The sequence below is a fragment of the Catharus ustulatus genome, chromosome 5 (assembly GCF_009819885.2).
Source record: "Catharus ustulatus isolate bCatUst1 chromosome 5, bCatUst1.pri.v2, whole genome shotgun sequence".
NCBI classification, from domain to species: domain Eukaryota; kingdom Metazoa; phylum Chordata; class Aves; order Passeriformes; family Turdidae; genus Catharus; species Catharus ustulatus.
In genome coordinates this window covers 40325186-40351790 of record NC_046225.1, presented here as the reverse complement: position 1 = coordinate 40351790, position 26605 = coordinate 40325186, and the positions used below count along the sequence as shown (strand labels likewise).

General features: G+C 35.9%; 1 protein-coding gene across 10 annotated transcripts in view; it reads right to left on the bottom strand.

Annotated features, from left to right (window-relative positions):
• Nucleotides 1-26605, bottom strand: part of TENM3 (teneurin transmembrane protein 3) — a 1396736-nt gene that overhangs the window by 1369559 nt on the left and 572 nt on the right. The window lies entirely within an intron of this gene.

Below are 26605 nucleotides of genomic sequence, written 5' to 3'. Positions count from 1 at the left end.
CATTTGTTTTGAACAACAGCAAGAAGCCTGTTTTTGCTATTAAGTACTAGATTCCTAACAGTGTGACATTTCTGCTAGATTTCTGAGGTATGGAATTCAGCTTGTGTAGCAGTTACTGTCTTTTGCCACACTAATATTTTTAATAAGTTTAAGGTAAGACTGACTCTTACGTGATCCTCTCTCCTGTAGACTTTATTGCCTGGGAATGGAGATGTAGTTTGCAGATTAATGGGCTTGGAACCTGCTGTTTGATACAGTTATCAGTTTTACAGAACGTTAGCAAAACCCTGGCTATTGCAGTAATATTAAGCACATGAAGGATGATCTTTTTGCTTCATCCTCTACCGCACTGTGTGGCCCCCTGCCTCATTTCTAGGTCACTATCTCTGTTGCATCTTGATCTTTACATTTAGCTATTATAAAACCTTAACATACAAAAGGTTAAGAAGGTTTCAATGCAATTACAAAGTCTCTGGGATCATTCCACCTTCTAAAATAAACAGATTAGAAAGTTTTTAATTATTTGTAAACATATTTTCAAATGTTTAATTTTTTGTAAACATATTTTTAGGCAAGTCTAATTTTCCTTTGAATATTAAGTACAGAAAACTACATAGCTTCACCCCTTCCCCTTTTTTAGTCTATAAATATAATGCCTTATTAGAGATTTGTTGAGTACCTATTGGATTGAGAGTAAAGCAAGCTGTGGACAAAGCGTCAAAGACCTCATCTACCTGAAATTCTGCAAGGTATTTGACATGGCCTCCCACAACACCCTTATCTGTAAATTGAGAGATCTGCATTGTTTAGCCTCCAGGGTGACCTTAATGGGGCCTTTCAGTATCTAAAAGAAGCCTATCAGCGAGCTAGAGAGGCACACAGTGATGGAACAGTGTTTCAAACTCAAAGAGGGTAGGTCTAGGTTAGATATCAGGAAGAAATTTACTGTGACAGTGGTAAGACACAGGGACAGGTTGTCCAGAGCAGCTGTAAATGCTCCATGCCTGGAAATGTCAGTCCAGGGTGGACGGGGTTCTCAGCAACCTGGCCTTGTAAAAGGTGTCCTTGCCTGTGCCACAGGGTTTGGAACTAGATGATCTCTAAGGTCCCCTCCAACCCAAACCATTCTGTGATTCTATGACTATTTGGTGGATAAGAAACTGGCTGGATGGTTACATCCAGAAGGTAGCAGTGTATGGCTCAGCATCCAGATGAAGATCAGTAATGGGTTGTATCCCTCAGGGGTCTGTCCTGGGACCAGGACTGTCTAATGTCTTCATCAATGTGGGATTAAATCAATTATTCATTCCATGGGATTGAGAGTACCATCAGCAAATTTGCAGACAATGTCAGGTTCAGCGGTGCAGCTGACAGGTCTGAAGAATGTTAAAACATCCAAATGGATCTGTACGAGGTTGAGGAGTGGTGCCATGGCAATCTCATGAGGTTCAACAAGGCCAACCGCAACATACTGCAGATTCTTAAATACAGTACAGCAGGTGCTTCTCTAAACTATTTTATTGCCTTAACACTATTATGCAACATTAATTTCAAGTATTTTTGAACTGTAAGGGAACCCCATGGCTTCCAGAAACTCTCAAAACTCATTTCTTTTATTGGTTGCATCAGTTCATAATGATCTTATAGAATGATGAATGCATATTTTGCTACTTAAGTATAGCAAAGTTGTGTCCTAAGAACATTAAGTGTTCTGAGATACATTTCAAATTTTATCTGTGAAAGAAGAAAATTACCTTAATAAATCTGGATCACTACTAGACAGTCAATAATTGTCAGTACATTCTTCTGTGACTCATATAAGAGTCTCTGCAGCTACTGTCTTCTTCTCAGACCTAAAGCATTTAAACATCATGAATGTTTAAAAAGCCAAGCAATCTACAGAATCAGTTAGCTTTGGAGTCCTTGGGCATGTCAACATGTGACAAAACAATCATAAGCCTTTAAAATTTCTCTCCTCCCTCCTACCGCCCCCTTCCAAAAACCCCAACTTAAATTATATGGGAAGTCATTGTTACTTGTACACTATAAAATATCACCTGACTCAATCCTCATAACTTACTCAAGAACAAAAGCAAGTTTCTACCCCTTCAAGAAATATCAGTCTTGAAGAATGTATAGTTTTAAACTATTGAGAGGATCTGGTTTAAAAAAATCACTCTACATCCCACTGTGTCAGAACATATCACATTGACATCTTTATTTTTTTTAAAGTATATGCTCAAAAATAACATCACTTTCCATTTTCACCAGTTCTTAGGCATAGTGGGAAATGAGGACAGGGAGAAAGACCAAATATGAGTCACAAAATGTAAGCAGCATATAACAGTGAATAATTCATCTGCTGGACAGCAACATAGCACAGCCAGAACTCCCTTTTGTACTTCAGAATCTGGCAAAACCAAACCTTACTCGCTTTTCCTCCACGACAATCTTAATTTAAATCCTTCTAGCTCTCCTCTTAAGGAACTGCAGAGGGATCTGTCCCAGACTGCTATAAAGACTGACATTCACAAAGTCAGCAAACGAGCAAAAATTGGTTGCTCTTATATAATTTCTAGGCCCTTGCTACTGTGCTAGATACCTCTGGAAAACAGGTATTTTAGATATGAAAATCAGCAGATGAGACCTGAAACAGACTGAACCAGTACAAGTCTATTACTTTTCTTGGAAGTCGCATGCAAGTGTGTCAGTGCAGGATTTGCTACTGAAATTGGTAACAGAGCTCTAATACGGTGAACACTATTACATATTTGATTCTGTGCTGAATGGGTTAGATTATGCCATACCTGTAAAATGCCACAGTGAGAAAGGATCTTTATAGTCTAAGAAAAAAAAAATCATAAAAAGTTAACTGATACATACTGAAGCCTTATTACAAAAGATTATAACTGATTAATATGGGTCTCATTATTTATCCAGTATTGGGATGTCACATTAATGCCTCTAGAGATCCATGATAGGGAATAATAAAAGTAACAGGCATGGACCCAGTATGATAATGGCTACTTGCCAAGGAGAAAACATACAGTAATGAAAATACTGGCATGATAACAGTTTTGTTACTTGGTGTATTTATTGATTCATAATCTCCAATTCTTCGGATTCCATTAGGCACAGTATTACAGAGTCCCTGGCTCAGATGTATCTTTTTACTTGCCAAAGCTAAAAGATCCAGGAGAGGAGGTAGAGATTCTGGCTAAAAAGGTCTTTTTTTGTTTCTATGTAACTGCCAGTGAAAAATGGAGTTTTACAGAAGCACGCAGCGAAAAGGAATATTCCCTCAAGCACTTAATCAAAAATCTTTCAGCTCAGTTTGAGCATTTCAAGCTGGTTATATTTTTTTACAGTGCACCTTTTCTCTTACTTTGTGTGATATCATAAATTATCTAAAATAAGAGGACAAGTACTAATGCAAATATATTATGTAAATTATATTCCTATACTTCCTATATATCAACTCTGTTAAGAAAACATCTTAAATTTATAAACACATAATAGAAGCAATTAGAAATAAAACTGGATTCTGAACTCCAGCAGAAGAGGGCTCATTTCAAGTCCAAAAAAACCATTTTCTACCCAAAATCCAACTTCTGAACACATGATAATTTGAGATTGATTCACAATCATCATTCCGGGTGTCTGGAATTTACCTCATGCTTCCAAGTTCAAGATCCAAAAATCAGAAAAGAAACACAAATCCAAAACAAAATTCTCAAGGAACTGTCTTGAGCTTCAGTCACAGTTACACTCTATCTCTTATTTTACAGAAGTGTAAAGAGACAATGCTGCAGAGAGTTGTCCATTTTGTAGAGAAGCACTACAGTGCAACTTATTTTGACAGGAAAATTGACTGGCTAATATCAGGTTTCCTCCATTAGTGCTAACTCCTGGCAAATATTCAATAATAAAGCATTGATTTGAATTTTCTGTAAGTTCTGCCTGTTACTCAAAAATTACCTCTGTATCACATCACTTATCTTAAAAATTCTCCATGAGGAGGTTTGCTGAGAGTACTCCTGCTATTACCATGCTTCAGATGGTGACTGCTCATCCTGATATGAGATGTACTTCATTTCAAAAACCCCAGTCAAAATTAGAAACACAATACTACAGTCATTTGGGCAACAAGCCTTATCTTTGTCTTCTGTAATTAGCTCTCACTTTTATTCTTCTCTTCACCTTTCACATAAAGTTTAAATCCACCTTTCATATAAAGTTTAAATCCCCTTTTTAAAAAAAATAAAAGCAATCATAATCCTAGTTAACTTCCATATTAATAATCCATCTGTCTCTCCCAGCTAAAATATTTAAAGTTTCACAGTTGCTAAAGACAGTTGCTATAGACTTCCTTGTTCTGGTCCTCAGATACTTCCAATTTTATTTCTGGCCCATGCAGAAAATATTCTATTTACCATCTTTAGTAATCTATTTACTATGAAATCTTAAAAAAAATCCACTACTCAATCTTCATATGTGTTTACTATTAGGTTACTTCAAATACACTGACAGATTTTTTCTGCAATTTAGTCCCCTTTCAAGAGGACTCAGTATTGCTGAGTATTGCTTTCCATTTGACTACAGTTACCCCCTCAATGTTCCCACCACATTCTCTAATGCAACTAGATAGAACTCATTTTCATCAGTAACCAACATTTCTGTATATTGATAAGGTAAGTCACGCCTTTTGTGGGCTAGTTACTCCGGCCCTCCAGGCTGCCCTTTTCATTTGAATTCCCACAGGTTAACAAAAACTGTTCCATTTTCTCATTTAAAGTGGGCTCAAATTCCAGTTCACAGACCTATTCAGCTCTGGGCCTAACCAAGTTCTCCTGGCCCTATCAGAGCCCTTAAAAGTGGGCTTGCAAAACTGCAGTCATTTTCAAGTTGCCTATATAGTTATCATTGCTTGGAGTTCACAGTATGTATTATACATCTGTAAGCAAAGAAATATTTAAAACTAAAAAATGTAACATGATTTAATAATCATTGGCAGAATGCAAATACACCTTCATTTTTTTACTTTATCATCCTAATTACTGTCAAGTAATACAACAAGCAGTGCATATTGCATTTGATAGATTACTCTTTCAAGGACTGATACAACAATTTGTAACTGATCTCTCCTTTACCTACAAAAAGAAAGAGTTTATTTTCCCAGATATGACAGGTCTTTTAGACATTATAAAGCTGCTTAATACCCTGAAAGTTGCCTCTCTGTTCCATACACTTTACCACATGGAAACTAGCAAATGTACCAGTTTTCAGATAAAGAAAACACACTCTACAGATCGCTTCTCTACTTTTAATGAGCTTTTCCTGTATCTTCTCTGGTATAGATTTTTGTTTCAGCTTTCTACCATTAAAAATGTTAAGCTTTTGACTCTGCTTAGGATGTTGCTTTGTCTTCCTTCAAAAAATTTTGAAGTGCATGACTGCAATCCAGTAATAACTTTCAACTTTTTTTTTTTTTTTTTTTTTTTTTTTTTTAGTTTCAATAGTCAGGAACCATTTCAGTTTTCCTCCCTACTGTTGAAAAACATATTAAAAATACTGAGAGCAAAAACAGACCTCTGAATGCAGTAACTGAAGAAAAAAACCCCACCATGTTCAACAATTACAGGATGGTGGTTGCACTTTCATATATTTATTATGCTGCAGTGCAAATCTGGAAATTACTAATGCTGGCATTGTCTATAAACTTTCAGAGATAAATGATTAGCAGGTCAATGAAACAAGTGAAAACTGCAGCAGCAGCAGGACCTCTGCATCTCTGAAAATTTAAGAATATGGAACTCAGCTTAGGTGTTGTGTTTAACAGATGTTGGCTACAGATCAACATGGATACCTAGAGACACAAATCTTTTGATTTGAAAAAAATAAACCAACTTCTTTGTAAATGCATAAGAGGAGACTACACAAAGAATGAGGCATATGAAAGTTGCTCACTAGTCCATGGATCTAGATTAGATAAATAATTTATTACGAATACCATAGCTCAGAAATGCCAGTGAGTACTTTTCCTTTTACTTGTCATGATTCCTACAGTACTGAAACTTCAGATTTTAATTTATCACCTATGGTCACCAAAAAAAACAAACAAAGGGACACTTGATGGGACAGAAGACGCAGACAATCCTGACCGCTGTGGATATACACACTGTTACAGCTTCCAGGACTATGTACCTGACTTTCACCTCTAAAGAAATCCTAGCTAACTCTGGCAGCATAACCAGACATATCGGAAAAGAAACTCAGACAAAACTGGTTTTAATCTTTTCTTCACAATTACAAGGGGGAAAATGGCATTTTAATTGAAAAGATAGTTTTAAGGACTGAACTGCAGATCATTTAAAGAAGCTGCCATCAATCAACTTACAGATCAGAGTCCTAAGTAGGAACTTCTATTCTTATAGCAGAGCAGTAAAGAGACAAGAACAAAAAATACATACATTTATTTTAGAATAAGTAACTAAAAATTATCTGGTGCCTGATAAACTTCGGTCAATTTAAATGTCTTGAACACACTATCTTTTCCCATGTTTTCATCTTTAAGACTCTACTGCTTTCTTCTTGTTGATGAAATGGTATATATTCCTGTTTAGCCGCATGTCAAGAAAAATCAGCTTTTAGGATAAAAAGAGATAAGACATTAAACCTAGAGTGAAGAGATCATTGGACTTCTTCTCTCATTCTAGAAATAGCTCTAGCTGAAATGGGACTAAATATTTTACATAGAGAGCAGACTGATATCCCTATAGTTTCTACGTAGGATTTTCACATACAAAGAAACAGAGAAGCTGAATATAGCTGTAACAAAAATTTCTTCATTTCCAGGGTAGCAAAAAGAAAAAAGTAACACTCAGTGACTTTCTAGTTCTGAAAGAGTATAAAAAGTATCAGAAAAGAGATTTCTCATTCTCAGATTTTAATGTATTAAATCCTAGCTGTTTAGACTGCAACCAGTACTTGCTAGACCACATCCTGATTTCTTCTAATAAATTCTTATTCAATAAATGTTTCATTTATTCTCTTTATCTTCTTCCCTCTTATGCTTTGCTGCTCTTTTTGAGCAGCTGCCATACACACGTTAACTGTAAATATTAAAAATATTATTGTATCATCAAGCTTTGATAAGCCAGAACAGTTTCTCTTCATTTTAGTCAACCTCTCCAAAAAAAAACCCAAAAAATCAAAACAAGACACGCACAAAAATAGCCCCAAACCCAACCACATAGAACAAAAGCAATACCACTCAACAATAATAGCAGTTCTCAATTTTGCAGCGTTTTTGCTTCACAGAGAATAGATAAATAAATGAAAAAAAAGATTTTTAAGCAAAAAGACTATGTAGACGTTATCTTTTGAAAGACAAAAGTTTTCTGAAACACCGTAAGAAATACTTGCTAACAAATAAAACCCATCTACTGAAGACCTGGTATAAAGCTTGATGCCTCTAGCAGAATCACTAGCCCTGTTTGTCACATTAAAAAACAAGCATGATGAAAAATGATGTGCCTAACAAAGAAGAATATAATTTAAGAAAAAGTGACAAGGTAAATGTACGGTTTGAAGTGCTTTGCTGCCTAAAAAAAACCATTTCGTAAACAAGGGATGCTATCATAACAAGCTAACATGACCTATGATAACAAAGATTAAAAAAAATACTTGGAAAAATTTATGTAAAATTGATTTATTTTTTGCTTTGTCTCAGCTACAGCAAAAAGAAAAAGCAAACAAGTGCATTGGTTTCTAGGACACTCAGATTTGATTACATAATTTATATATGTCCAGTAGTGTGTCAGTCATTGGAATTTCTTAGGTCACAAATAAAATTATGAAAGTATTTATTAAATACATTACATATTTAATATCAGATGTGTGTTATAAAAAACAGTATTTACAACTAAAACAATGTTTCCTTTTTTTTCCCACCTATAAGATCCCTTACATTTAGGGAACAATTAAGATAATACTGAAACACTAACCAAAATTTCCACTCATCTTTCAATTATTAATAAAGCCTGCCTATAAGATAGTTTAAGCACATTAAAAAAAAAGAATCCCAAAAATGATAGAATATTTTAAGTCAAAATTTTCTGATTCTAGTCTCAATTCATATTAACAGAAAACAGGCAGCCTATTCCAGGCGCAGAAAAAAATTCACGGTGTAGCAATTACACTGAAATCACGATGAACTTAACTAAGTTGAAACAATAAATCTCTTAGAGTAATTCTTTTCACTGTTATAATACAGTCATAACTATGCATTAGAAAAGTCAAAATTGCTTTCATTTTTAGAGAAAAATGAAATGTCCTTTGAAATCAAACACATCTTCTAAAGCTATCAGCCACTTCACTGGGAAAGCTTTGCAACCTAGGCACTTGTACCCAGGAGAGTGCTGCCAGCCTGCAGTCTGATGCCCCTGCAGAATTACAGCTTACAGTACATTAGCAACGCCTGCTATGTCCTCTGAGAAAGGAAGCTCTGCTGGTTGAACGTCCCAATTTACTCCCAAAGGCAGAAGAACAAAACTTCCAACACTATACAGCACATCTTTTTAAAATATTCTGTAGAGACAAGATTATATTTACCAGCAATGTGATCTTGTACTTATTTAGATTAGAATGAATACTAAGCAAAATTCCCAACCAAAAATCCCCCAACCACTAAGAAATCTATCAAAATTTTGGCCAATACATTAAAGACAAAACAGTTTTAAAACAAAGCTGTCCAAAAGTAATTCAGACTTCAGAGTTACAAAAAATCCTCCTAGTAGGATTAAACATTGTATCAATCACATTACCTCTAGACAACATGAAGGGCTTTATGACTGCCTAAATTTCATTTACCACCACCATCCCCCTTGAAACCACATATTTTAACCATCTTTCATCCTGTAAACATTGACTAAATAGGTATAACTGCATTTATGAGTTTAAAGTTATTTAAGTATGAAAATAATTCCATCTTTGTTATTGGAAAGATGAATACGAGGAATTTTTCTTCTGTTTTGTTAAGAGCCTAGATTTCAAAAGATTTGCAAGACTATAAAGGAGAAAGAATAAAAATGTATTTGTTCATCACTTGCTGACATTTTGAGTGGGTGAAAAAGGGTACTTGGTATGTCTTTTTGAATAAATACTGTTGTGATCAGAATCTATAATCATAATTAAGTTCTACCTTGCCCTCCTATTTCCTGGATTTAGATGGAGGTGGGTGGGAAGATGAGGTGCAAAAAAGGTAAATAAATCAGGAGAGCTTAGTGAGAAAGTGGGACTGGTATTGGTACATGATTATTAGTATTCCACCTGCTCAGCAAGGCTGGCTTTACTTACAAGCAGTGATACAGGCCTTAAGACCGTCCTTACTCTCAATCAATTCAGTATTTTGCTTTTTAGAGAAGCTTTATGAAAAACATTTAGCTCTTCCAGTTGCTTTTTCTATTGCATACTTTTGCATTCTTCAGTCTTCCTTCTTTAGATAGACTGACCTTTCATCGGAGTTGGATCTTGATTTTGCATCAGGCAGTTCCAGGATGAATACTTGCAAGAGTGATGTCAATTCACAACTCAAACATCTCTCTTTGGATCAAAATCTGAAAATATTAGGCATCTCCCATTCTTTTTTACAGAACAAAGAGCTACAAAAGAATGATCAAATTTGTCACCTGTCTTTCAAGGAGAAAAGTTTCACTCCTGCAAGATATACTAAAAAAAAAAAAAAAAAAAAAAAAAAAAAAAAAAAAAAAAAAAAATCCAGAAACTTCAGTATGCTTCCTAAACCACCCTTTTACTTTACAAAAATATCCATCATTTGTCATAAATGTCATCTTTTCTTTAAAGGATAAACCAGTAAGTCTTCTTCCTACTCTGTTAACTTATTAAATAAAATAAAAACTAGGCAAACATACTCTTCTCTGAAAAAATACATATTTTTCTAAGTTCCTAGAAAACTTATAATGGCATTCCAGACACTTTATTTCTTTGAACAAAGAAAATAACAACACAATATGCATTTGTGGTTTTAGCAGAATAGAATCTGGAGGGGAAAGAGAATACTATGGTAACAAAAACTGGCAACTGCCAATTGATCTTCCTGGCTGAATGCATGAAAAATAATCCCATAGGTCTGGATTGACACCTTCTAATGAACAGACAGCATTATTTCCTCTGATTTTTCCAACTCTACTGTCATTGATTTGAGCAAGCCAAACTCAGTGAAGAAAGAGGAATGAAGGCAAAGAGGAACTGAAGAAGATTAAGGGAAATAACAAAGATGGAAGATAGTGACACATTATTCACTGGAACTGAGATTTAGTTTACCTCACTCAAGCATCCTACAATTACAGCAGTCTGCAGCAACTTTATTCTGAAAAGATCAAAACTGTTTTGCTCCATATTAAGTTCATCAGGGGCTATGGACATTTCTATCTTCATATTTTGATAATTTCTTGTGACAGCATAAGAGATAGGAGAGAAACAACTGTAAATTAGTCCATCTTTAAAGAAGTTAGATCTTTAGTGGAACTCAAATTTTTCCCATACTCTTGTTCATTTCTCCTGAAATCCTGGCACATGACATTAGCAGCAAGAATAACAAAAAAGGTCTTAGATGCTACTAAAGACTAAACTGATACACCAGGTCAGTTCACACTCATCCTTGGCAATTTCTGAGTTAGTATAACAGAAGCACTGTTAGCAGATGCCGACATTTCAACTGATTTTTCCAGTGGAGTCTACCAGACATCTGAGCAGTTTAAATGGACGACAAGTTTTAGAGTTCTCAGAGAATATCTTCCTGTAAGGCTGAGGTAATAATCAAACCGGTTTTGTACAAGTGTCTGATTATCCTGTAATTATCCATGTTCTGCTTTTATCTATGATGTGAGCTGCCACAACTGTATGCAATGGGACAAAGTGCAGGAATAATACTTCTGTGTGGCTGATTGATCAAGCAGCAATTCCAGAGACAGCAATCTGGAAGCATCAGCAGTTCTCAAGAATTACTATATTCACTGAGTATTCTCTTCAACATTGTTGCAAATATTTTTTCTTAAAGTTATTTATATAACTTCCTTATATTTAACTACAGAACCATGCAGAAGTTTCATTATATTTTTCATTTAAAGACTTCAGATATTATCTATGTAGTGTTTCAATTAAGTTTTAAGTAGCCCTTAAAATCTGCCCACCAGTGTAGCTTGCTGCTAGTATATTTATAGAACTCCTCCTGTTCACTTAAAAAATAAAAGCAGCAACAACCATCCTCAAAAGAAACAACATTTTTTCTAATTTCTACCTTTTAAAGGAAAATATAACCAAGCAGACAAGCCTTTCAGAATTTCAACTAAAATCAACAACCTTACTGAGGTAAGTCACATATACATTTTTCAGGGTATGTTCTTGTTTTGCATTCCAAAAGCATTGTTTAAACTAGTTTTCAATTAATTTTCATTTCCAAACAAATCAATGCATGTCCATACTTAATTGTGTCAAATTTGTTTCTCCTTTCATGTGATATTTCCTCCTCGAAAAATGTAAAATTTGCATCTTCAAAAGGGATAGTTTCAAATTTTTCTCTGGGAATTCAGGGTTACTTGCTTTTAAAAATACTCTTCATTTATAATTAACATTCTTTGTTTTCTATCTTAATCAAAATAAGCAACTCTTCCTATAAACCAACTTCCTCTACAAGTTGTAACAGTGCCATTAAACCGCAGAAGTTTTGCAGCTGCGACATTTTAACAACCAGCTGAGATATTGCTATTAATTTGGATTGCACCACAGCTAAGCAATTACCTCAGTTTTTAAGAATAGGTTTTGTTTTGTTTTTTCCTTTTTAATTGCTAAGTCAATCAGGATTAGAGGAGCAACCTATATTTTTTAGCTTTCCTCTAATGACCCTAATACACAGCTCTGTCAAAAATCTGACGTGTGTTCCTGAAGACCTAGAAAAGGAAGAACTGAGGGACATCACTGTAGTCCATACAGATCACAATCTCTTGGGAAAGAGTTAGTCCAGTTTCTCACAGCAATGGATTAAGAGTGCACACTCTGGATGTTTCTGAGAGAAAGAAGTTATCTTCCTCCTGAACTTGGCCAGCAATGCTGCACAGTATCAGGAAAAAGACATTGGATCACTCCACTCTGCTTCACAGATTTAGGATAATAAATTGTAGGAGGCAGCAGCAGCAAACTGACTTCTGATAGAGATACATACAGTGGTAGTTTTTCATAGGAATCCCTCAAGTTGGCTTTATGCTAGGATCACTCAGTGCCCATTGACTCTACAGTCAGAACTGAATTTCTAGAAAACTTCCCCCACCAAAAAAAACCCTTTTGAGAGTTAGTGGAGACAATGGTATCCAGAGAGGTTGTTCTTCTCATTTTCAGTTTTCATAACTTTTCAACATTACCAGCTCCATAAGGACAGTGTGCTCCTCTAGTACAACTGCATTAGCAGGTTAGAGTACACTTTTAGTACAAATTTGTCTTGTTTTGAAGTTCTTCAGTATTCACACAAGCTCACCACTGATGCACAAAGAACCCCAAAAAAGAAACAAGTAAAACTTGTTTTTAAAGTTTTTTGCCCCCAGCTTTTAATTTCCTTGAGCTCTGCTGAGCTGTAGCCTTCTGTACTGAGGAGCATCCCAAAATCATTATGGACATGATGCTAGATGGGACAAATTTTTGCAATATACCAATTTTCAGAAGTAGTTTGAGCAGCTTTCATTCAAACAGTAAAACTATATGCACAAACAAAAACTGTAGATTCTGCTAACAATTTAGAGATCCATTAAAACTGCTATTAGGATATTCAGATAAAAAGAAGAAACAGATTGACACTTAAGTGACATGCCAGAAATCAAACCTAACATACAGTAATGCTTCAGAAAAAAATCTACCTATGTGTAAGAGATCACGATTTCCAATAACCCATCTATATATTTCAAGTGCAAAGTGTCAATTACATAATTGTTGTCATTATTAACACACAGTATTATTGTGTATTAATACATTAATATATTCAGGCATTTGAACAACAGAACTGAAACAGCTATTGTAAAATAGTTGCTATATGCAAGTGCAACAACAAACGTGCTTACTCTAGTTCCTCATGCCCTTGGTGTTGTTTACTACAAATACTGCCATGCTATGCAAAAATTTATATCAAAGATAAGCCTAGCAATATAACAGCTGATTTTTGACTCACACACACTTTGGCTATTCCAAAGTGAGTGACAATACATATATCAGAATTTCCCATAATTGTAGGTTACTGTTACTTGGATTCTTCTCTACTAGAAACTCAACATTTCCCTCCTATAATGTCGTAGAACTTCACTTACATTCTCTCCTTATTGAATCTCTCAGCCAGCCTGTGAAAGAGGCAGGGACCTTGAGGGTACTTTTGAAATTCTCCTGAAAAAGCCACCCTTCAGACAAAGTGCAGCAGGGAGCTCTGGGTAGTAACCAGTCTCACTGACATCCAGGATAGATCTCTATATTGATTATAGGCAATAATCACTTTGCTATCTCTTCAGCTCTTTATAACCATTTGTGAACCATTTATATTACTTTCTAGTAAACTGGTTGGCACACTTCCAGTGGTAACATTTTAAGGCTCTCTGCATTTCAAGGAGTTTTTTCCTTGACTAAACCCTTCTGCAAGGAGTAATGTTCTGGTAGGAAAAGTGCTTAATCTGAATCACCAAAAGGAAACTCTTTTCTAGACTTCCAAATTTGATTTTTTAAAATTATTTACCACTGTGCTTACGTATAGTTATAATTCTGGTTATAGCATAGCAATGCCTCAGAAACCTCCTTTAATACTTCCTCCCTACAAAAAGCAAGCCATAATTTTACTTTACACACATTCAGTAAGACAGATGAATTTTAGAAAGATTTATGCTCATTCATTAGAAAACCACAGTTCAGCCCCTTATTGTTATAAAGGGAAATAAACAGTACTTAGCATTTTTGTTATGGTTTATAAACTGAACCTTTCTTGATCTGGTAATTAAGCAAAAGTCTTCTTGTTTTGTATTTGAAGCTTAAGCACACAGAAATGCAACAGAGCAAATATCATATTAAATCAGGTAAGATGCTTCACTATATTGCGCCATGACTAAGAACTGACTAGAGATATATTTTCACCCTCACATATACACTTTTGAAACACAGAAGGCATTTATTAGTCACTATGTGAGTATGAGGTTAGCACCATGGAGTTTAGATTTACACCTTTCCAGTATATTTTTTTAAAGCATTTGAGTTGATTTCTTAGAGGTCTTTCGGTAGGACTGCTAATACACATGCTCCCAACACAGTCTTAATTTTACTTCTTTTTACTAGCAGATTGCTAAACATTATCATTTGACAATAAAACAATTCAGAAACCTTTCCACAATGTCTTTCCTAGTAAGATAGAGTTGTTTGAACCCTAGAACTCCTGTCAAGTTTCTGACAAAGTTCTCTGATAGTCAAATTATAACCATGAGTCTCTCTGGCACATTAAATAAAAAAATACATTCTGTTTTCGTAAAGTGTGTAAGAATATTGTGGTAATACAAAGGTAGCTTATATACTTCACTTATTTCTAAAGCTATCATTCTTCAAGTACAATAGTTGACATTCACTAACAATGCCTAAATGTCAAAGCTTTTATATCCATCTCTGACATTGAATGCCTCTGTGTCTACAACCTTAGCAATCAACAGCTTTAAAAGTTTACTGAGTTGAAACCTAGATTCTAGCTCCTGCTCATAGAATACATCTGTTAACTATATAATGAAAAAATAAAAAAAAAAAAAAAGAAAAAAAAAGCAATCCAGTGGTACATCCAGGACATCCTCTCATATTCACAGCATTTTAGAGTGATTATTTCTTGATTTTTTTCTCTCTCAAAATTACTTGTTGCACTGTAAAAACACTAATCTGTTGTTTCTGTAGGATACAGGAGTTATTAATTAAAGACAGCAGACTGAGGAATTGGTGTTTCCCCATCTACACAACCCTAAGCACTGAGAAGTGTCTGAAATCCCTGTTACTGCCTTTTTGTAAGAGAATAAGCACCTCTTGCAGGTGTTTACTCCTATAAAAAGGACAGGATATTTCTGGCTGTTGAATGAAAAGACACTTCTAATGTACAGCCATGAGTCAGTCTTCCAAGCCCTAAAGAGATGTGACACTTCAGAAAAAACACTGTACACCTGACATTTTCTGTTCACCAATTTTCTGCAGCCACTCAAGGAGCAGCTAGTCTTCTGACCAGACCTCAAACATCAGTTTCTCCATGAAGGACAGAGAGCTGAAGTGCTCTAACCTGGCAGACTAGATTGGACTGCTTAATTTCCCTGAATTAAAATACATGCCTGACCATACTTGGTATATCCAGAAAAAACCTAAACACACACAACAGAAGCAGACAGTGACAAATACACATTTATTAAAGAACATTTGGACACTGGCTTCAGCACACTATTGAATGAGGAGAGCAAGGACGTCAGGAAGCAAAATATCCTGCAAATAAGTATCAAAAATGACATTAGAATAAAGTAGTAAAGGTTACCTGATAAGCAACAGAAGAAATTATTCAGATAGTAAAGCAGATTAAATTAGCTTCCCTAACCTGCATAGTAACACATTTACCATGAATCCATAGAAAAAATATGAATGACAGACTGAGAGGACTACAGAGTCAGTCATTACCTGTCTACATATATACCAAGAAATTGATTCACCACATTACTGGATTTCAACCAAATAACTGGCCAACCCAAGAAAATTCCTCACAATAAAGCACCTTTATATGATAATTTAGCTACAAGGAAAGATATATGTCTATTACATAAAGTGATTATTGACTGTGAGAACCTTTCAATTTAGCAGAAAATTACTTTGTATAAGAGTTCTCCAGAGCTAGTGACAAAGGTTACATTCTGCTCTTTTAACACACAGTAAAAGAGAATGAGGCTTCCACTAGCCAGCTCTGAATCAAATCATCAAAAAATTGAAAGAAAGTTAAGTAAGGATAAAATTCTTCACACAGATTTTCATATTCTGTCCAAAAATTAATTCCCTCCACACTCCCCTTGCCCTCCAAAGGAGTGTCCTCGAAATAAAATTACTTGAATCTGAAATACACTGAGGGTATTTTTCTCACCAGCTACCCAGGTACTTTAGCCATGAAGACTTCATGTTAATGAAGACATAAAATTCACTGAAGTAATAAGAAATTGACATACTAAATTTTGTTAACTGTAAATCAAAAATAAACTATTTTAAAACATTAAAAAAATATGTTCCTCACCCACTTAAAGTAATTATAAATCGAGTTTTTTACCAGTTCTACTACAAGAAATTAAAATACAGAATACAGTTAGGACAATAAGAGACTGATAATTGAATCCAAAATTTGTCACCTTGAAATATTAACAAAAGGTTTGAAAATACAAATCCACGTACAAAAAAAAAAACCAAATAAATACAAATCCACGTACAAAAAAACTCAAATTCCACTTAAAGAACCTCTTTACATCTTTAATATTTATTAATATTCTAATAACTTGAGTGAAAATGGGGGAGGGTGGAAAATCAACCCAAAACTTTCACAAGATTAAAATAATGAAGAAAAAATTCTGATCCAGCAGAAAACTAAAACTTTAGTTTCCAGTCTAATGTAATTTAGCGTTCAGTATTTTCATAGTGGATTTCTTTAAAGGGTTTTTTGTTTACTAGATATGATTTGGTTTAATAATGAGATACTATTAGAAGTGAAGGGTTCCATATCCAGAGTAAACATGGCATTTATTTTAACTACAGGTAGCTTCATGAAGAAAAGTCCTGAGAAAGGAACTGAAAAGAACAAGCCATTTGATACTATGCAAAATGTGAAGAAAACTATATTTTCAATAATTTTTCATCAGCAGTCCTAGCCAAAATACATGTTGTACACACTGTCAAACCTCAAATCCTGTAAACCCTTAAGTAATACATTAATTTCCCATTAAAACCTACTTGCATTTAGCCATTTTCACAGCAGTGACAATAATATTAAATAAAGAGTACCTATTACTGTAAAATCTACAACATGCAGTATATTTGATAGCTTTTGATAGTTCTGAGGACCAGAGAGCAAGTTGTAGTAGAAAAATCACACAAAAGTACATGCAATTTTTAATTTGCAGTGTTATAGTATCCTTGTACTTCATTGAAAATAATTATTATACTGGAAAAAGACCGATAATTGATTTTGACAAACTGAAGGTATAATACAATATATTAATTCTGCACGTTATATAACATAACCCCTTAGAAGACAGTAAATGCAGAATTTAGACAGGTTTGGTGTTCTTCACAGAGGATGCCACAAAGATGATAGCTTTTATTTTGTAAAAGTGAAAATTCATGATAATGGCTTTAATGTCTAATTCCTGAAATACCTTGATTATGACACATATTTCCTCCCATTCAGCAGTTTTCTACTGCGGTTATCGAGAGCTTTCAAACAAAAAAATTTCTTACTGATATTTAAACTTCTACTGTGAGTCTCCTCAGCGTCCAGACTTTAAACATGCAAAGACATTTATTCACCATTTTAGAGTACAGAAGGAACGCTAGGAAAATGCAGAATAACTTCAGAAAGGGTTTTTTTTTTGTTGTTGTCAACTTCGTTTGTTTTTCTTTGAAACTCCTGCAGGTTCAGTGTGCAGCATTATTTTCTGCAGCTTATATTTTACTGCATATGCTTTGTCAAACATGATAGGCAATTCAAAAATGCTGTCATGTAATAAGCAAGGATATCTTCACTGCAGTGAAGAAACAGAAACAAGGTATTTACTGAAATGCAAATTGACATTAAACCTAGAAGTGGCCTCCCAAAAGTAAGATTGAGTTGAATTACCATGACAGTGATGAAATAGAGTCTTATACCTATGCACCCAGTGTGCATCTTTCCTAGGTAAACTGACAAGTGTTTCATGTAGCTAACACTCTTTACTGGCTATAAACTGGCTTTCAGGGAGAAAAAAAAAAAAAAAAAAAAAAAGGGAATATGCTTCTTGTGTTATTCTGAGCGATTTTAACTGCTGAGCACACTTCTTAAACAGACGGTAATTTGTATACTAAAGAAGAAACAATTTTGGTCAATAGACAGTGTTTTAATCTGAAAAACACCATCTAGTTTCTTCATCTTCTCCTCATGATTTATTCCTTTTATGAGAAACTTAACAAAGAAGAGCAGTTTTCACAATAAATCTTTTTCCAGACTTACAGTTTATTCACAAAAAAGATTGCGTGAGACTCAGATTTGGCTCCTGAAATACCAGAAATTGGAGTATTTCTATGGGGAACTACAGGGCAATGACACAGTCAGACAAAGGCTCAGAAAAAAGAGACAGTCACTTCACTCACAAAGCTCAGGATGCAGCACTCAGGGCTGACCACAGTGAATTCAATTACAAGTTGTAAATGCAGATAGCTACAATAATAGCTGGAATACAGTCACACCTGAGAAACAGGTGTGACTAAAAGAGAAGACCAAGTGGGAAGATCTGTTAGCTGGCAGCAGAAAGTCACTGTAGTAAAAAAAAGCAGCAATAGAAAATTTCTGAAGCAAAAAATTACAATAGCCATCAGCACACTGCTTACTTTATACACAGTTATTTATACATAAACGGCAAATAGGATCCTCAGCATGTGATCTGAAAGCCATAAAATTCCCCATAAGAAACAGGTGGTAGAATGGGCGAGTGAAAAAAACAGAAAATCCAAACCCAAGATAAAAGCAACAAAGCCTAAAGCTTAACTACATTTTCTAAAGTTCCAAATAGCAAAAACTATTGTTATAGGTTTTATTAGATGGGCTACTTGCATAAATGCATACATTTTGACAAGAAAGGGGAAACTTATGTCCAACACAAGGATACAACAGAATCTATACCCATTAAATGCACATGCCATGTAACTCAAGAGCCCTGTCCTGCTCTCAGACTAGGTCTCCAGGTCTTATGAAAGAAAACGGCAGATAAAAAGATAATAATGAAATCATCACAAAACCTTCTGATTACAGAATATAAATGATAGCAAGTATGAGGCAGAAGTTGAACAAATCCTTCTTCTAATGACAATGGTGGCAAAAGCAGATTCCATCTCCACCCCTACTTTGCACCCTCATTGTACAATGCGGTTGAAAATATTTTGGGCTTTTTATTTGTTTTTTTTCTTTCTGATTTTTTATTTTTTTGGCACCTCAGAATTAACTCATTTTAGATCTGTTGGTTGTATGTGTAGTCCTCTAAAAATTCAGTTGAAAAGATTGTTAGAGAATAGAAATGGACATCCAAATAATTTGAAGAATTTAACTTTTCCATCAAGAAAAATATGTATAGAATCAAGGTTTCAAATGGTATATACAGTTTTTGAAAAACAGTCACACATATACAGTCAGGAAAAGATTCTATGCAAAAGTTTTATAATGAGAAAAAACAAAAAGCTTTGGGAAAATACCAGTTTTCCTTTTGCTAATAAATGTCCCATTCACAGCCTCAAGACAGCTACTCTTTCTCTAAATCTTTAACCATTATGACAACTAGTAGCTGAACCAAAAATTGACAGAATCTTTCACAACATTACTCTACATGACACTAGCAGTAGTGTGAAATTGAGTGTGATCACAGCACCAGTCAATTCTACTGGTTCAGGGAGTCTTTAGTTTAGGTCGGTTTCATATTCTGATCCTCATGTTCTTCAATCCCAGGGTAAAGAAAACAAAGACAGAGAAAAAGACAATAGGATGAAAGACTAAAAAGGAAACAAGGGCAGAAAATTGTAGACATTACTAAAAGCACTTCCAGTTTTCCAAGAACACAAAGCGCACACAGCATAATGTAAACTCTGTGCATGTAAACAGTAGCTCACTCCACCTAGCTTAAACATAAAAAAGCCTCATGTTGTTTCAGAGGTTCACTGCATGATCTCTAGAGCACATCACAAGGCCTTCAAGAGACAAACTTCATACCCAAAACCTACATCTTACTTAAAAAAAAGATTTTTTAAAATAAAAATAGTTTTAAAAAAACAAGTCCAAACTTCCCCCTCTCCCCACCTGGTGACTAACCTCTTTGCCCCAAGAACTTCTGACAAGGTGGTATTTTAGAGCCCTCTCTGTTCTCTTCTTAACACTTCTTTTTCTTCTTTATGTTAAATCCAATCCTCACTCCTTCACTCCCTACTAAAGAATAACTACTTGTTTTCCCCTTGATTGTTTTAACTGCTCATGCTAGCTTGCCAATCAGTCTCATGCAATGTCTTCTTATTCTCTTTCTGTAGTTTCTTCCCCATTTCTTTGCATGACAAATGAGAAAGCATATGTGAGAAAATAGTAAGCTACAAGCATTTACTAGTGAGTCTAAGGAAGGGTGGGAACACCTAACCCTTACTCTAGCCTCAGTGTAGCTAATCCTAGCTACTGCTAAACTCTAACTAGTCAGTCTTCAGGAAAAAAATAAAGTAAAATCCTCATCCTTGAGCACTTTACAACAATCTACAATTCTTTTTCCCAGGGCCACATAAGCCACAGTAAATCTTTTGCAAAGTGAAATAAAATTAATTAGTCTTGCAGCTGCAAATGAACACATTTTACTTCCTACTGAAATGGAACACGAATACATTTGCAGTTCAGTCTGAAAGGCAGCTAAAAATCCAATTAAATTAGAAGTAGCTTTTAAACGAATGGACAGTACCTTCTTACCCATGGTACCTCATTCACAGGGTATCCTGTGCAAGCACCCTAAATGAGCAGATTTGCTGAAATTAAAAAAAAAAGTATGAATCTCTATTGACTACTGCCTCTTCACTTCAAAGCTTGATTTCCCCTTAGACCATCAACTAGTCCATTCTGATTCTCATCCATGTATTTTATCCTTTTCACTGTAGGAAATAGTTAGAAATACTTAAAAATTATGGCGGTAAGACTTGTATGTTCCTTGAATATAGACTTTTATTTCAATCTAAAATTAGGTTTAGTAGCATCTGCTGTGCAAGAACAAGCTATACCCCAATGATTTACAGGGGTTAAGCATGTAACCGAAACAGTACTTTACATGGTTGCTGAGGTGGGACTTTTTGCAGACATCCACCAAAATGAAAACAGTATTTTTTTCCTAAAAGGAAAAGCATGAAATAGACATTGCTTTCATTAAGGTTATGCTTCATATCTCCTGTTATATCAATCTGTAATCCTAAAAATAAAAGCAGACCTCATCATCAGATTAAATATGTCTGTTTAATCTGCAGGAGCAAATTTTGAATGGGTTTTCTCACTCATAACATAAATCAGTGCAGTTTCTGATAGTTTTGCTAGCAGTTCAAATTATTTCATCTGAAATCATATAGATAATGGTCAGTCCACCATAAAGTGGAATAATTTCTTTCAGAACTGAGTTGGTGATGTTTCAGTCCAAACTCCAACAAGCTTCACTCCTGCTGCGACCCACAGGCAATATCCACTGTCAATTACCGTATACTTCATCCTTCTTTCTTCCTCACCCAACTTGCTCTAAAAGTGGATAAATATAACCTCAGTCCTCACTGGTTGGCTGTCTTCTGACTGTGCCCCACTCCCTGTCCTTGGAAACAGCTGATGTTTTTTAGAACCTCATTACGGCTACATCTCAAAGTTACCCTGTAAGGAGAACAGGCTTACAACACAAAGGTAGAATAGGTATGGGAGCAGTACCTCAACCAGAATGATCTGCCACCTTATATTTCTTCAGAGACTAAATCAATTTGATTTTCAACACTACTTTAAAGATGGGATGACTCCTAAATACACAGAACTGTCAATGCATAGGTGTCTATCTGAAGGGAAGAGTAACTTGACTACCTCCCCTTGTGTTCTAAATGTTCCTACTCCATCTATTCCATAGAGGTCCAGATCACATACAGTGAGATGGCCCTCTACAGATCTGCACACTCAAACAGTCACAGTGCCCTATTCTGGAACACAGCTCACTGTTCTTGCTTTCTTTTAGCTGGGAGGAGGTAAAAGCTGCAGCAGGCAGAAGGTAAATCTGGTCTTAGGCATTGGTATGGACTAAGACTGTAGTAGACAGCCACCATGTATGTGACCCTATAGATTTCTGTAAACTGTCCTTGCGTCCATTCCATGAAGGGAAAGAGATGCTGCTCTCATTAGATTGCTACAACAGAAATACGATGAGCATATTTCTCTGGGTATCTTATAGGGAACTATTTAGGACTTTTGCAGAAACACTTCCCATGGAACAGGCAATGTCAAAATATTCTTGTTTGTATGTTTGCTTAGGCATAGAACTTCTATTCAACAGGAGAACACTATGCTGTTGTAACATTTGATTCAATTTACATTACTGCCTAATTAACACTAGAGTATTTAGCAGTTATTAGAAGAGAGATTCTCAAGAGTTCTAGATTTCATCAGAGCTCCCAAGCAGAGTTTCCTTCATGCAATACTTGACAGTTAAAATCTGAGTCAACAAAACTAAATTATCTTTGACTCAATTTGTCTCAATTCTAGGGAAAAAGTATTTGCAAATATTCCATTATAACCCTTCTGCATACTACAGTAAAAGACAGTTCCTGTGCTTTAAAAGAATCTTCGCAAATTCAGTCTTATTTTTCAATAGATGGAATTCAAATTACTTGGGATAGAAGGTGCTAGATAAATTAAATCTCCATAGCAGTTTGTAAAGCAGATAATGTCTCTTGCTAAGACTAATTAAATAAGATTGGTTTCCACACAGAAAGCATATACAGGCATACTTAGATATTTAACAGTGCATGTGTATGTTAAATCCCATGCAGTTTCCTCTGTTTGATAAAATGTTAGTCTTCAAAAACCCTAGTTCTTGGCTATCCATCACTAAATGCTGGAAATCATAGTACAGAATTAACAGGACCACAGGTAAGATTTGGTTTCTGTACAGACCTGAATGAACGAATATAATTTCAGAAGTGAGAACATATTCATGACTTAACAGAGCTGCAAGTTAAGTTTTGCATGAAATTATCTTTATTGTACAAATAAAAGCATAATTTAATGCTTTAGTCATTCTGATAATGCGCAAACTGTGACTATAGAATGTATTAGTTTGTAACTTCAACAGCTATCTTTAATGAAGTAAAATGCTGTTATAACAGAAAAAAAAAAAATCAGCATATACGAAGGCAATGTATTTTAAAAATCCCCGTAAGAATTGGCTTCCACAACTTTTATTCCAGTATTCATCACAAGTAATAATTATCATTATTAGCTACACTAGAAATATTCTCAGATACTGAATTTCACAGGCTCTTCATCTGAATGCATTAATAAACATTTTGCTTGTTTCTTAAATCTGTGTTTTACCTGGTATGAAGTGTAGCTGTAGTTTCCAAGTCAGCCATAGGGTATTTTACTGTTATGACAGAAGCATGTGCCCAGAAGCTGACATTCCCTCATTTAACAAGCAATGTATGGTAATTAGACATCATTTAAGGACTTCTTTCCCTTTCCCCCAGTATTAAAATTGAATTTTCCAAGATTAAAATTTTCAGGTTTAGCTATATGGAATTGTCAGTTTAGTAAATACAACATTTCTAGAAACTGTGCATAAAACTCTGATATGCATTTTTAGGTAGTGTCAGAAGAGCAGAAAGGAGCTTTCATTCTAGCAAGGACAGTAAATTTAACATTAGTATAACAAATGGTAGGGTGAAAGAAAGATTTCAAGTGCTACAAATTTGAGGCAATACAAAAGAATATACTTAATAATGCCAGGGGACGTTCTGGCACCGATTTACAGAAAGAGAACTGGGAAAGATCAGGCTGAAGATATCTACATGTCATACAGAAGAAAGGTGTATCTGTTTCACTAGAAGGATTTTAAAACCAGAGTTAATTTTCTTGTAAAATGTATCATTTTAATACAATATGTGGGAAATATACATATAACCTCCCCCCCTATAACCTGGCATTATACTACCCAGTATGTCATGGAGAATACTTTTTACTTTTCCTTTTGTCTCAGAGTTGTGGGTCCTTTCCCCTCAAAAAAACCCTCTACAGAATTTTCCTCACACTCCATGTTTTATTAAAGACAAATAACAAATCCAGATGTCAAGACATCAGTGTTTTATAAATCTCTGGTAACAGATTGAGCTATTTATCAGCTGTGTGGAAAGTCATACTTTTGTTCTGGAGGAAATTCAATCTTAACATTAAATATCATCTTCAATTAAACTAACGTTTTTACAGGAACTGAGGAAAATCCAGAAGTTCTGTTGTTCTGATTTTTTAAGAAACACTCATTTGGACAGCATAGACTGGAATTCAGGTTCAGAAGTCAGTAGCAATGCTCATTAGAAATATTTGAATACTTTGGTGTGCAAGAATAAAGGAAGTGTTTAAGAAATATATCTATAGTAGTGAAAAGAGCAAGGTTGGGATACAACAGAGAAAGATTTCTAAGTGACAGCTATAGTACCCCAGACACAAAGAAAATAAATTAGTTTTACAGTTATAAATATAACTCCTGTGAAGCTCACCCTTTTCACCGACTTGGGAGACACACACTCCAAGCCCTTTCAGTATTTAGGTCAGCATTGCAGGAGCTTCTTTATGCAGTTTTATACCTCAAAGGAGCACAAAACCCATACTGGTGACAAAAACACATGACTGACTGAATAAAGCATAGGTATATGAAAGTTCAAACATACTTTACAATTTTAATTATGCGCTAGTCTCTACAGTAGTTATTAATATAGAATATCCTATTTAATTTTTGAAGTTAATCTCTTACTACATTCAATTTCTGGCACTTTCCTTACGTATATGTCTTTGATTAAGATAATGGAAAACATTTTGTCTGAAAAAAAATACTGGAAATATAAGATTACATTGTGTTGCTTGTTGTTATGCCAACTTTATTATATTAAGAAAACTTTTTACAACAAAATGCAACAAGTTTATGCAGTCATTGTATAAGTTTCTCATAGAACATTTTCAAGTTATGCAAGAAACATGAGAAACATGAAGAACCAAGAGTCCTGAAAATACAGTTTAGCTGCACTGTTGATTAACTTATCACTTCATTACTGAAGTAAAGTGTTTAACCTGGAATGTTGTTATTATTAAAAAAAAACCCACCTAAGCTATTTAGTTATAAAATGATGACAAGAAAAGTTTTGTTACACCATCCCATTTCCAGTCTCCACAATATTAAACAACAGTTATTTATGATCAGTGCAAATGTCACAAAGAGACATAAATTTCAAGCGTTAAGTGGTTAGTAGCATAAAATTCAAGTTCAATTATCAATTCAGTCAAATTATGTCAGCTGAAGATGGAAGAAGATTTCACTGGACAATACGTAAAATATTGCCACCTCTTTGATTTGTTTCACACGTATTTCCACACCATTTAGGTATATTTACCCGTTATGGGAAAAGTGATGAAAACCCAGCCTTCTCTTAACCAATGCTCTAAAACTGGGCAAAGGCTGTCCCAGTGCTGCTGGCCAAGCTTACACCTTAACCTCTTGCAAGGTGTTACCATCACTGTAATGTAATTATTTAACATTCTAACACTATTCAGCTCCCTGGAAGAGTGGAGCTTCCAATTTTAAGAAAACCCGCCCCATTTCAATGTCATTAACTATCCAATTAGTACAGTCTGTTCCTTGCTGGCTGCAGAGTACTGAGATAATCTTTTAATTGTTAACCACTACTGAATAATTTTAGCAATTACTCTTTTATACATTCTGTGATAATTAAGACAGAATACACCTCGAATCTGACCATTTTCCAATACTCAGCGACAAACAGAATGACGATCAATGGTACAAAAAATCACGCGTACGACCGGGGGTAACGCTCACCCCGCAGGGCACCGCGTCCAGCTGCAGCGCCCGCAGGAAGGCGCGCACCGCCTGGCGCACCGCGCTCACCGCATCCACCTCAAGGACCCGTTCCGGCCGCTCCGGGCGTACCGGGCCGCTTCGCACCCCGCCTACGGGCACCGCTCGCCACACTGGCTAAACCGAGATTAGCCATCGCCGCCGCCGCTCCCCACGGCTCCACCTGCCGGGCGCCCGCAGCACCCTCCCGCTCGCTGCTGCCTTCCCCGGGCACAGCCGCTCGGCGCCCCAGCGCGCATCTTCCACGCACCGGGGGAAGCACCGCATCCGTCCCTCCTGAGCACCGGCAACTTTCTCTCCTGCCTAAGAGCAGGCGTGCCTCCGGGGGCTGCTGCCAGGCGCTCGCAAGCAGCCGCATGGCACAGACCCCCCGCAAGGCAAAGCCCTGAAGGTGCTGGAAACAAAGCGGGATTACCTAAAGGGCACAGGTCTGCTGGCGGCCGCCGGGAGCCCCGCGCCGGCGGGAGAGGCGCCCTCCCTCCGCAGGACGCTGCCTGTTGCACGGGCCTCGCGGGCTCCCTGCAGGGCAAAAAACAACTTCGCTCTGCCGGCGCTTCGCCTCCGCGAACTCGCGTGGGGAAGAGCGGCCCCGGGCTGGAGCCCCGGGCGGCAGCAGAGGCGAGCGGCTCGGAGAAGCCCCCTCTTCC